We start from the raw sequence: 13,347 nt of genomic DNA, 5'->3' as shown, positions 1-13,347 counted from the left end.
GACATCTGTGGCATTGGGCTGTGTGATAAAACTGCTAATATTTACTCTGAATCTTCCGTCGTTCGCCTTGTTTACTGATCTGCCATTGCTGAGGCCACCGATTTATAGCTGTAATGGGGAAAGAGAAGATCCACATCAATATTGTGGTGATTGGCTATGTCGACTCTGGAAAATCCACAACCACAGGCCATCTGATCTACAAATGTGGGGGCATCGATAAAAGGACCATGGCAAAATTTGAGAAAGAAGCTGCCGAGATGGGCAAAGGGTCCTTCAAGTATGCTCGGGTCTTGGACAAACTGAAGGCAGAGCAGGAACGTGGAATAACTATTGATATTTCTTAGTGGAAATTTAAGACCAGTGAATAATACATCACAATTATTGACGCTCCTGGACACCAGGAATTCATCAAGAACATGATCACTGGTGCTTCTCAGGCAGACTGTGCTGTACTTATTGTGGCTTGAGGTGTAGGTGAGTTTGGAGCTGGTATCTCAAAGAATGGACAAACTCGGGAGCATACCCTCCTTGCTTATACCCTGGGGGTAAAGCAACTTATAATTGGTGTCAGCAAGATGGATTCCACTGAACCTCCATATAGCCAGAAGAGATTCCAGGAGATTACCAAGGAAGTCAGTACCTACATAGGGAAAATTGGAATATGATCCTCGTTCCGTAGCATTTGTGCCAATATCAGGATGGCATGGAGACAAAATGCTGGAGCCTAGCAGCAATATTACCTGGTTCAAAGTCTGGAAGGTAGAAAGAAAAGAAGAAGGAGCTACCACTGGAATTACTCTTCTGGAGGCTCTGGACTGTATTCTGCCTCCCACAAAACCCACAAACAAACCCCTTCTTCTTCCTCTGCAGGATGTATACAAGATTGGAGGTATTGGTACTGTACCTGTTGGATGAGTAGAAACTGGTGTCTTGAAGCCAGGTATTGTGGTAACATTTGCCCCAGCCGGCATCACAACAGAAGTAAAGTCTGTGGAAATGCACCAATAGGCTCTGACTGAGGTTATGCCGGATGACAATGTTGGCTTTAACATGAAGAATATATCTGTGAAAGATATCAGGAGAGGGAATGTGGCTGGTCATAGCAAAAATTATCCTCTAATGCAGGCTAGCAGCTTCACAGCTCAGGTGCTCATCCTTAATCACCCAGGACAGATTGGTGCTGGCTATGCTTTAGTCCTGGATTGCCACACATCTCACATAGCCTTTAAGTTTGCCAGATTGATGGAAAACATAGACCGCAGGTCTGGCAAAACATTGGAGGCTGAACCCAAGTTCTTAAAATCTGATGATGCTGCAATTATTGAGATGATTCCAGAGAAGCCAATGTGTGTGAAGACTTTCTCAAACTATCCTCCTCTTGGCCGATTTGCTGTCCGTGATATGAGGCAAACAGTTGCAGTGGGTGTTATCAAAGGTGTGGACAAGAAAGCTCATTTTAGAGTGTCCTTTTATTGTGGCCAGCCTAAGGCACAGCTGTGCAATAATCATGCTGTCTAATCAGCATCTTGATATGCCACACCTGTGAGGTGGATGGATTATCTTGGCGAAGGAGAAGTGCTCACTAACACAGATTTAGCCAGATTTGTGAACAATATTTGAGAGAAATAGTTATTTTGTGTCCATAGAAAAAGTCTTAGATCTCTGAGTTCAGCTCATGAAAAATGGGGACAAAAACAAAAGTGTTGCATTTATAATTTTGTTCAGTGTATATAGCCTTCTAAATACATATTTAATAATCTGTATGCCCTTTCTGGTCAATTCTAGGCGTAATGTAAGCTGAAGATAAATGTGCTCAGTCCATGAACCATTCACTTTCTTCATTCTAGTCATCCAGTCTAACTAGAAGGGGCAGTGAGGCAATGCTTCTCCCCTGACAAATCAATGAATCCAGATTTTACCTGTAAAGTCTTATTCAATGAAGAAGACTCCACGGGTAAGTCTGGGGTGAATCTTTTCATTAAGGTATTGTTTTCCAAAACCGTCATCATGGCACACCTACCAGTCGAGCATTTAGGGATTAACCAGTTGTGTTGAGGTGTTTTTTTTTTCTTTCTAAAAACATCTTGACCCAACTTGGTAATCCCTAAATCCTGGACTAGCAGGCGTGCCTTGAGGACTGTTTTAGAAACCATTGCATTGAGGTGTGGACTAAAAGGATATTTGATTCAGATAAATTGGCTATCTGTTGTTATTAAATAAATGTATCTGCAGGCTCACGGTCTTGAACAGGGCATGACTTCTTTTTTGTCATGGGTTGAGTACATCGGATTAAATGGGCAGAGCTCAAAATGGTAGTGGCAAATTATTATGATTAGAGTCCAGCACCCCAGAATCTCTAAACATCACCAGTTACTAGACTTGGAGATTATTTTTGGACTGAAATGTAGTTCAGTAAAATTTGGGCCAATTGGGTGATCTATGTTTATATATTTAATAAATATATAATAAATAATTATATAAATATAGATTTCTTTCACTGTTTCATCTGGTTTCTGGTTTCCCCTCAATTTTCCCAATTGATCTGTTAACCAAATAGGGAAAAGAATTCCCCTATCTTTGTACTGCAAAATGCATACATAATTTTGTATTATGTATATACCGTCTTTCCCTGAAAATAAGACATCCCCTGAAAATAAGCTCTAGCTTATTTTTGAGGGATGCTTGGAATATAAGATCTACCCCGAAAATAAGCCCTAGTTGCTAGTTCGCTAGTTCACTAATCTATGTTAGGGGAGTTTTCCCTGAACATAGATTTGCAGGATTCTATTCGTGAGTACATAGATTTGCTGGATTCCAACCCCTGGTGAACTGGCCTATGTCCGTAGACCTGCTTTCCAGCACATGCTTGCTACTGTTTTCCCCCGAAATAAGAAATCTCCCAAAAATAAGCTTGAGTGTGTTTTTTTTTTTTTTTAGTGAAAGATGGTATCAGGGCCGGAATGTCCTATACGCCAACTAGGCGGCCGCCTAGGGCACTGCTTAAAAGGGGGCTGTCACGTATTCATCCGCACATAAAAATGTGGTTAATGGCAGTTACTGTCCTGACAGGAAAAGTTGTGCCAAGCAACATTACTGTCGTGCCGAGTTGTGACAAACAGTATTCAAATCCACAGGAGGGTTTGTGCTGAGCAGCAATCATGGAAATGGTAACCTGGTAATAGCCTTTTGGGTCAAAGGCCGGTTACAGCCAATCAGATCCAAAGGAGGGGTATTTAGGCCCAGTTCTCCTCTTGCTCAGTGCCCTGTCGTGGTTTCATGCATATGGTTATCCAAGAGTGCGTTCCTGATCTTGATTTTCTGGTATTTTACTTTGGCTTTGTTTTGATTTCCCTGCTATCTGGTATCTTTGACTTTTGGCTTTCCCTCATCTTTGTGTCTAAATCTGTGTCCCTGACTAATCTTGGAGACGTTAAATCTGTCCATTCTAAGGTCCGGTTATATGTTATCCTTAGTCCTAGGTGTGACACAGTACTGCCTGCTGGATCAACTTGTAATCCTGACATTACGACATGGCCATAGATCCTGCAGAATTGTGTCAGCACATAGCAGCTTTAGAGAAAGCTAGAGGAGAATGATTACCATATGGATTAATTTGCCCAGGCTTTTAGCAAGCTACTTACTAGGATGGCTCATTTACAACTTGAGGCTTCTCCAATTATGTCACCACTGCCTAATGCACCTCCACCTATAGTATATAAGGCACCTATGATCTCCTTATCTCCTCCACCACATTTTTCTGGTAATATCCAGAAATGTAAGGGATTTCTCAATCAGATTGAGTACCACTTTGAAGCCTCACCTGGTTCATTTCCTTCAGATAGAGCTAAGATTGGATATCTGATGAACCAACTTAAAGGTAATCCATTGGCTAATCCATTGTGGGAAAGTAATAGGAGTATCGCTCATTGTTACCAGGAATTCCTGGCTGAATTCAAACTGACGTTTGAACCATTAGGCAGAGAGGAAGACTCCTCCACTGCCCTAATGCAAACAAGGGAACAGGTCTACCAAGGAGCTTGTCCATGCTCTAGTAATTTCCCGCATGGATTATTGTAACCCTCTCCTGATTGGTCTTCCCAAAAGCCGTACTGCACCGCTACAGTCCGTAATGAACGCTGCTGCCAGACTGATTTTCCTCTCTAGTCAGTTCTCTCACACCTCACCCCTCTGTCAGTCCTTACATTGGCTTCCTGTATGCTATAGGAGTCAATTCAAGGTACTAATAGTCTTGCATCTTTTAAGAAGTGCCTTAAAACCCATCTCTTTAGGAAAGCTTATGGCCTCCCAGAGTAACCTCTACCTCACATACCTGTCTCTTGCTCTCTCCTAAAGGGCAACCCACCTTATTTGACTGCAAAATTCCTGTCCTAATGTGTTTTACACCCCACCTCCTATAGAATGTAAGCTCGATTGAGCAGGGTCCTCTTCAACCTATTGTTCGCGTAAGTTCTTTGTAATTGTCCTATTTATAGTAAAATCCCCCTCTCATAATATTGTAAAGTGCTACGGAATCTGTTGGTGCTATATAAATGGCAATAATAATAATAATAATAATAATCTCGGATTATGTCATAGAATTTCATACCTTGGAATCTGAGGTAGACTGGACTAACAACGGATTAATCGCTGCTTTTAAAAAAGGATTATCCAAAGTTATACTTGACAAAATTGCTGCCAGAGACCTACCTAAGGGGTTAAATGACTTTATTACCTATGTGATGCAGATCAATAGTAGACTCAGGACCAGGGAAATTACTAGAAACAGAACTAGATGTTTGACTATTTCACTATCACCTCCATTCTCCAAACCTGCTGTCCCTGACCTCTCAACGCTGTCTGAACTCAAACCTATGCAGTTAGGGGTTACAGGACTGTGTGAGGCAGAAAAACAGAAGAGAGGGTCTGTGCTTATATTGTGGCAAGAAAGGGCATATGAGAGATGTTTGTCTTATACAAACTTCCACACCTAAGAACTTAAGGGGACAGGTCTTAGGTGCAATGGATACGTCCTCTAGTAATTCCTGAAGCAGATTTCTCCTTGACATTTCTGCCTTTTGCAACGAGGAGATCTTTTCATGCAAAGCCCTGGTTGATTCAGGTGCGGCTGGTAACTTTATTGATTTGTGTTTTGTTAATCAACACACTATACCAGTCAGGAATAGATCATCACCTCTAGCGGTTGAGGCTATTGATGGGAGACCCCTATCTCAACCTCTTATTACCCATGAGACCTTGCCTATTTGCATTATGATAGGAGCTTTGCATAAGGAAGACATTACTTTCCAGATAATTGTTTCCTCTTCTTGTCCCATCGTATTAGGGTTCCCTTGTCTCATCAAGCATAACCCTCATATTGACTGGACTAGAAGGGAAATACTGGAATGGGGTAGAGACTGTCAGTAAAGCTGCATGTTACCCATTTCGGAAAAAGTGGGCATTGTTGCTTTACCCGCTGCTAAGTCTCCAACTCCCGAAATTCCCACATAGTATTTGGAGGTTAGAGAGGCTTTAGTAAAAGGCAGGCTCTTCCTCCACACAGATCTTATGATTGTTCCATTGATCTGTTGTTCAGGGCTATGCCTCCTAAAGGAGCGGCATATGCCCTATCCCCACAAGAAAGTAAAATAATGGATAAGTACTTCAAGGAATCTTTAAGTAAGGGCCATATGCGTAAATCATCCTCGCCTGCTGGTGCAGGGTTCTTTTTTGTAGCTAAGAAAGATGGAGAATTCTGAATCCGAATTGTTTGATAGACTCCAGGGTGCTAAGGCTTGACCTTAGGAGTGCGTACAATTTGGTGAGAATTAGGGAGGATCATGAATGGAAAACAGCATTTAACACTAGGAGTGGGCACTACGAATATCTTGTTATGCCCTTCGGGTTATGTAATGCATATTTTAAGATTTTATTAATGATGTACTCAGAGACCATATTTACTCTTTTGTGCTTGTATACCTGGATGATATCCTTATTTATTCCCCCGACATCCAAACTTATCATGATCATGTCAAACAAGTTCTACAAACTTTGCTTAAAAATGGTCTTTATTGTAAACCTGAGAAATGCGTATTTGATCAACATGAGGTTCAGTTTTAGGGGTATAACATTTCTGCCTCTGGTTTCCAAATGGATCCTTGCAAACTAGAGGCCATACAGAGGTTTATTGGTTTCTCTAACTATTACAGGAGATTCATCAAAGGTTTCTCTTCGGTAATAGCCCCCATCACCAATATGACATGCAAGGGGGCTAATTGTACTATTGTCACGACACTCCTTAGTCGACATGCCCTTGTGCAGTACTCGCACTCACCACTCTTTCTGTTTGGCACTGTTCTCATTTCCTTTCGTTAGGCACTACACCTGGCCCTTGTTTAGCACCTATATATTCTGGTTTCTCCCCTCACTCCCTGTCAGATCATTATCCTCTATCCTTGACCCTGTACCTGCTGTTTCCTGGCTCCCGTGATTCTGTCTCCTGTCTCCTGTCTCCTGTCTCCTGTCTCCTGTCTCCTGTCTCCTGTCTCCTGTCTCCTGTCTCCTGTCTCCTGTCTCCTGTCTCCTGTCTCCTGTCTCCTGTCTCCTGTCTCCTGTCTCCTGTCTCCTGTCTCCTGTCTCCTGTCTCCTGTCTCCTGTCTCCTGTCTCCTGTGTCTTGTTTCCTGAGTATCCTGAGTATCTTGTGTTTCCTGATCTGGTGTTCCGATGTCCTTATGGTCCTGTGTCCTGTGCCTCCTGTTCCAGTGTTCGCCTGCAGTGTTCCTGTCTAGACTCCTTCTCCAGTGATTCTGACCTTGCTGCATTATTTCTGTGTGACCTGCTTAGGACTTTGCCCCTTGATGTTCATTTTGTACTTGGTGGCTGCACTAACCTGACTAAGCCTTTACCTTTGCCTAGGACTATCGTGGACTCTGCCTGCTCTATTGTATATATTGGGTTATTTTATATATTTGTGGCATTGTCATATTTTGTTTTGTATATATTATATATATATCTATATCCTTTTGGCTTGCCTTAATACATTTTCTTTATTACTCCATTTATCGTGTCCTAGAATTATTTCTCTGCTAAGTTGGTTCCCACACTTAAAGGGACAGTGCTGTTGCAGGGCAGCACCCCTTCATGCCTTGACAGAATGATCTGACCACTTGGAACCGGCAGAGTATAATGTCTAGGATCACAATGAAGAACCTTGTTGGTATTCACGCTGATTCACAGCAAGAGTGTGCTCTCATTGAGACTTGTTGTAATCAGTTAGGAAAAATTCAGCGGCAGATTGGAAAGGCCTCTAATTTATGCTTATCTATTATAGATGTCTCCTGTCAAATCCAGAAATCTGTATTATGTGGATTTATCTATGAACTTTTCACAAAAACATATGTGATTCATTGCTTTTTCAGTTACCTAATTGCGATATATGGTTGAGAGAGCCTCCTGTGATAAGTAGGGTGTATACACTTATCCGTATGTCTCTTAAAGAGATATCACATAAAAAAATCTTTATCATATTTGCAGAGACAAGTGAGAGTAATGCACAATAATCTTGTTGCCTTGTTACCTGAAGTGCAATTTATTATTGATCTTGTACAAGAAAGAATGACTGTCTTTATGCCTGATAATAATGATGGTATTCCCTTTTCTGATGTACATAGCATAACAAATCCTCCTGACTCTGACTTGGGAAAATGGCTTGTTGGTCCTCCCGACTGCAAAACCGAAGTCCCTCTGGAAATTAAAGCTGAATGCCTTCCTGCCCAAACAAAAGACGAAGATGTTGAGGGGTTATACAGCACTGGCGATCCCCTCATGGACCAAGTCTTTGATGAACTGGGTGCTCGTTGCATAGCAGCTTTAGAGGATGAGCAGTCTGAATGGGAAGGTAGTACCAGTACGCAGTTTCCTAATGTTGTCTCTGTACCAGAGACCCATAGTACCCTTATATTACCGTCTCTTTTCTGCAAGATCCACTCGCCTATTCCCAAGGTGAAGCTACCGGCTACCAAGATGAATGATCTCAACACCGTTCAAGAGGGTACAAGTCTGGTCAGAGAAAGTCTCAAGCAAACTCTGCCCAACCACGAAGCAGAAACAGACTCCCCTGAGTCTGCAACTAGAGATACGAATTCCTACCTCACCGTGCCAATTGAGGAGACCACCAGTGACCTTAACCAGGTAACGGGATCTGATCTGAAGGCCTGTCCCACAAAGGACAATGCATCCGAACTAGAAGAGTCCCCTATAAAATGTGCTCCGGGTGATGCAAGTGACGACAAGGTTGGACCATTGAAATTGGGGACCAATCTCGTTGAAGGTGAATCTCCTGTCAAAAAGTCACCACGTAGGAGACGTGGTAAACGACCTACTTCTTTCAAGACACTGGCTGAGAAGGCTGAAGAACCAAAGGTGAAAACTTCAGAACAACCAGTGGAAGAAGAGGCTATTGTGCCAAAGGCAGCTCATGACTTTGATGTGGGGAGGCTTGATGATTCCAATTTTAACCCTTCTACCTCTGGGGGTTTAAAGATTGGCACCCCTCTCACAACCGCAACTGTGGAAAATGAGTTGTCGCCAAGTAAAAAAGACAGTTATCTTCAAATAGAAGACAAAGACTCAGACTGGGTGCAACGTGACAAACCCGTGATGGATCAAGCCCAAGAGAAGAATCTAAATGAGACCAGGCTTGTTCTAAACCCACAGCCTGAAGAAGACTCTACAGTTCTTCAAGTTACATGCTCTGGTAGAACAATTTCTCTGCTGCAAGAGGAAACCCCAACTACCAAGCTTGTACCTGAACCAAGCGCCGAAGATTATTCTAATCAGCCGCTTAACCAAACGCTAAAGGAAAGGAGTGTAACCGAACAAGGAGGTACCTGTTCCCATGATGAAGGAAGCTCCTTCTATGACATTTCAGTTACCATGATGTCTATCACTCCACCTAAACTCCAGCAAGTATTAAATGAAGACTTGCCTTCAGTTGAAAGTCTATCTACGACAAATAAAGAACTACCTCAAGCTGAGTTCACAAGGGAAGAAGAGAATGATTTCATTAACCAGGTATCTCTAGCCGCTACAGAAAAATGTCAATTTGAGAGAGAGTCGTCTCTGCTTCGGTTAGCCCCGTGCTCGGAGAAATTTGGGGAACCCTTCCTTGATGCATATCTGCGGTCTGTGGAGGAAGGCTCGCAGAATGTTCTTGATCCTGTACCTATTAATTTAGGGGATTCTCCTTGTTTGGTTCCAGTGGTACCTACCCAAGATTACGCAGAGACTGTTCTCCCTTCGACTGAAGTTGCATCGCAGTCTTTGTTCCGAGGATCCCACAATCCAGAAACCAAGTCAGACCCAGGACTTCTGAGTGATGAACCTGTTACTAGCAATAGTCCCAGATCTAGTGGGTTAACACATTTGTCGGTCACTGGTATGGAGTGTTTCTTATCTTATGTGCCTTTACCTTCTGTTTCTGTGTCTGCCCTTCTATTGCTAAATGTTACTCTACAGTCCTTGCTTTTGTATGTTTCTATTCTGCCTCGTTGGATTGTCCACCTCTCATTCCTCCTAAGCCTCCTCCTTGTTTTCCTCTACTGGTAGGGTGGCCCTGATTTTCTTCTGTCACCCGTGGGGGATCTTTGGGTTTTGGAGCGCCGGGAGTCGCTCCTTAAGGGGGGGGTACTGTCACGACACTCCTTAGTCGATATGCCCTCGTGCAGTACTCGCACTCACCACTCTTTCTGTTTGGCACTGTTCTCATTTCCTTTCGTTAGGCACTACACCTGGCCCTTGTTTAGCACCTATATATTCTGGTTTCTCCCCTCACTCCCTGTCAGATCATTATCCTCTATCCTTGACCCTGTACCTGCTGTTTCCTGGCTCCCGTGATTCTGTCTCCTGTCTCCTGTCTCCTGTGTCTTGTTTCCTGAGTATCCTGAGTATCTTGTGTTTCCTGATCTGATGGTCCTGTGTCCTGTGCCTCCTGTTCCAGTGTTCGCCTGCAGTGTTCCTGTCTAGACTCCTTCTCCAGTGATTCTGACCTTGCTGCATTATTTCTGTGTGACCTGCTTAGGACTTTGCCCCTTGATGTTCATTTTGTACTTGGTGGCTGCACTAACCTGACTAAGCCTTTACCTTTGCCTAGGACTATCGTGGACTCTGCCTGCTCTATTGTATATATTGGGTTATTGTATATATTTATATATTTGTGGCATTGTCATATTTTGTTTTGTATATATTATATATTTGTGGTCGGTTAATATCGTATAGTGAAGTACCTTGTGATTGGAATTAAGTCGGTGTGGTGTGCCGGAACCGACGTAGAGGGTAGGCCTGAAAAAGAGGGCCCCCCTGAATGAATTGTATAAGAGGGAGAGGTGGGTGGGGTGAACAGCGTGCGTACGGCAGGTAGGAAGGGGGGGGAGTAGCGTTTATATGGAACGCTTAACTCCTCCCACAAATACAGGCCTTACGGCCTTAAAACTTGTGGTCGGTTAATATCGTATAGTGAAGTACCTTGTGATTGGAATTAAGTCGGTGTGGTGTGCCGGAACCGACGTAGAGGGTAGGCCTGAAAAAGAGGGCAAAAGGAAATGCTAGAAAACACACTTATAGCACTATATAAAATCCATGTCTTGCTACTCCTGTGTTGGGAATGTTCCTGTATAATATATAGCCGATTCCTAGTGCCTCTAATGTTTGATCCGGCGTACTGCTACTGGATGTCGTTCTTATAGAATGGATGTGAAAATAGCAGCTAGTGGTCCTACTTACTCTAATGACGGAACGTGAACGTAGAATCGTATTTAGAAGTAGATAGGGAGTGATTAGTGGTTAAGTGTCTCGATTGTCTGGTTCGAACGTTGACGTGACGCGGTGTAGTGTTTGTACCTTCTTAAAGTTTCCTTGGGGAGACATGACTTACCTGTCTGATTAGTTGTGATCGTGGAGTTGTAGGGTTCCCGAACCCTTGTATGGTTGCAGGCACATAGATTTAAGACCTGGTTGTGTGGCGCGAATGCTGTTTAGGGAGTCTGATACTGCCCGGTATTCCCACCTGTGTACGTACGTTACTGTGAAGCGATAACCAATTATCTTGATATCTTGTGTAAAAAATGGGGTATGGTTTGAAAGGCTTGTCAGAAACGTGTATGTCAGTTCGGAATAGTGCGATCATGTACGTATGAAGGTTTGAATAAAAGGTGGCAAAAATGTAGAAAAGACTACAGGGTGATCAGTATGCCTGTGGAAGTCCTGCTCCACTGCTTCTTGGAAGAATGTCACGATTCTGTTATACGTATCTTAGAGCAAACGAATAAAGTTCTAGATGATAACTTGTGTCGAGCCCCAACAGCCGAGTGACCGGAAGGGGATGCCAAAATGCAGCTTATGCCTGAGAGATGTGAGTTGGGTGAGGTACGAGACTGAGCGACTCATGGATAGTCGGCCCTGATAGACACGAAAATGCTGCAATCCCTCGTCTGACGTTGCGTATGTAGGACATCCTGAAAAAGAACATAACAACAATGAACTCAAACAACAACAATATGGTTAAGTAAAATAGAACTGGCTGGCTAACTAGTGCCGAAGCGAAAAGCTCACTACCCCGTGACAAGTGAGGCCCTGCTAGTAGCCAAGCGGCTGGTGAGAGGCTCTACCTATGATTTGGGCGTGGGGCTCGAGCCACTAGCGTGGTGGCGGGGTGGTGGCCTCTCGGTGACAGTAAAGATCCAAAACGTGTGGCCGTGTCAGGTGAGGCCCTAACTATAAACCCGATAGGTGGGTGAATGCGAGGCACTAACTATGATTTAGGCCGAGGGGCGAAATCTCTGTGTTGAGATTGGGGAGTTTGCCTCGCGGGACCAGCTACGGTGTACAGCTAAGGCCAGCTCCTAACCCTAGATAGCCAGTTCTCTGACCCTAGACGGGGGCTTGATAAGGGGGTAACGTAACGTGCTTGGAAACCCAAGTTGTAGTAAATGATAGATACCCGGATATTCCCGGATAGAGACAGAGGAAACGAAGGGAGAGAAAGGAGGAAGAAAGAAGAAGGAACTGAAGTCGAGGGAAGGAAAATAATGTGCAGTATAGCGAAGTACTATGGAGATATAGCTGATAGTGCAGTATCGATAGACCCCGAGGGTGCTGAAGATTCTCATGGTGGTTACCATATAAACCTGAAAGGAGATGAAATGAAGGCGTTGTGCCAAGAAAACGTCGTGGCAGCTGACGGAGAGAGGAGGGTGAAATTAGCAAGGTAGTGAGTAACAAAATGATTGTTACGGGTAGTGAGTACGAATGAAGAGTTGTGGAGTGGAGCCGTGGCCTGACGAGGCAAGGCAGGAATCAAGCCCCCGTACCCCAAACATGTAACAACGTGGCCTGGTAGAGGCAGTTGTTAGGAAACACAATGAAACCAAACCTGATAGAAACAGGCGATAATCGTTTAACAAAGGCCAATTGTGTAACAATTGTAGGAAATGTGAACGAACACATTTATACCAGATAGAAACAGGCGGCAATAGTGAACCAGTAATTGTCTACTGCTAGCAGATGACAAAATGAAACAAATAGTAACTGTGATTGCCGGTTCGATACCTCATCGTGTAACAACGTGGCCTTGTCGAGGCGGTTGTTTGAAGTGTGGATGAAACCAAATTGTACCTGATAGAAATAGGTGATAATAGCGACCTAGTGACTGTCTAATGGTAACAAATGACAGTATGCAACATTAATAGAAATCAGCGGGGAATGTCAAATGGCGGTTACGCCTGAACCTGAGGTAATTCGATGCATGTATAACAGGAGATGCGCAAGTGTAAGCGTAATCTGGGAGATAAAACAAATCCAACATATACACAGTGTTAGGTTAGTTAGATTAACTGGACCCAATAAAATAGTACATGCATAGCGTCAGGCATTTAATGGTATTATATGGGATGCACCAATAGTAGAACCACCATTAACAACCTGAAAACAGGACGGCAGAGAAGCTACACATTATACAGAGTAAAACAGCAAATACCATCAAACCACTAGGCGGAGATACCAGCCGAATAAACTATGACTTTGCCCTGAGATAGGGTTCTTCAAAATGACAACAGATTACATGAAATAAATACAATCTGCTCGTGTTGGAAATAAGCAAAGATCGTCAGACTATTTTTTCGGAACAATCAGAAATATACGTAATATCACAGTACAAAGGCATGCTCTTACAGAGAATCGGAGGCAAGTCTTTTCTAAAAATTGCACAATGTCATAGGTAACATTCTTACAAACTAATTTATTCCGACATGATTGAACTGCATGACATCTACTAGGGTGCCATGGGAAACATTGTT

General features: G+C 43.3%; 1 pseudogene; it reads left to right on the top strand.

Annotated features, from left to right (window-relative positions):
* The first annotated feature begins 102 nt into the window (after positions 1 to 102).
* LOC134573655 (elongation factor 1-alpha, oocyte form-like) lies at positions 103 to 5,756 on the top strand (annotated as a pseudogene).
* The last annotated feature ends 7,591 nt before the right edge of the window (positions 5,757 to 13,347 follow it).

The sequence above is a fragment of the Pelobates fuscus genome, chromosome 9 (assembly GCF_036172605.1).
Source record: "Pelobates fuscus isolate aPelFus1 chromosome 9, aPelFus1.pri, whole genome shotgun sequence".
Lineage (NCBI taxonomy): Eukaryota > Metazoa > Chordata > Amphibia > Anura > Pelobatidae > Pelobates > Pelobates fuscus.
The sequence above is the reverse complement of the archived record's forward strand: the minus strand, read 5'-3'. Positions and strand labels throughout refer to the sequence as shown.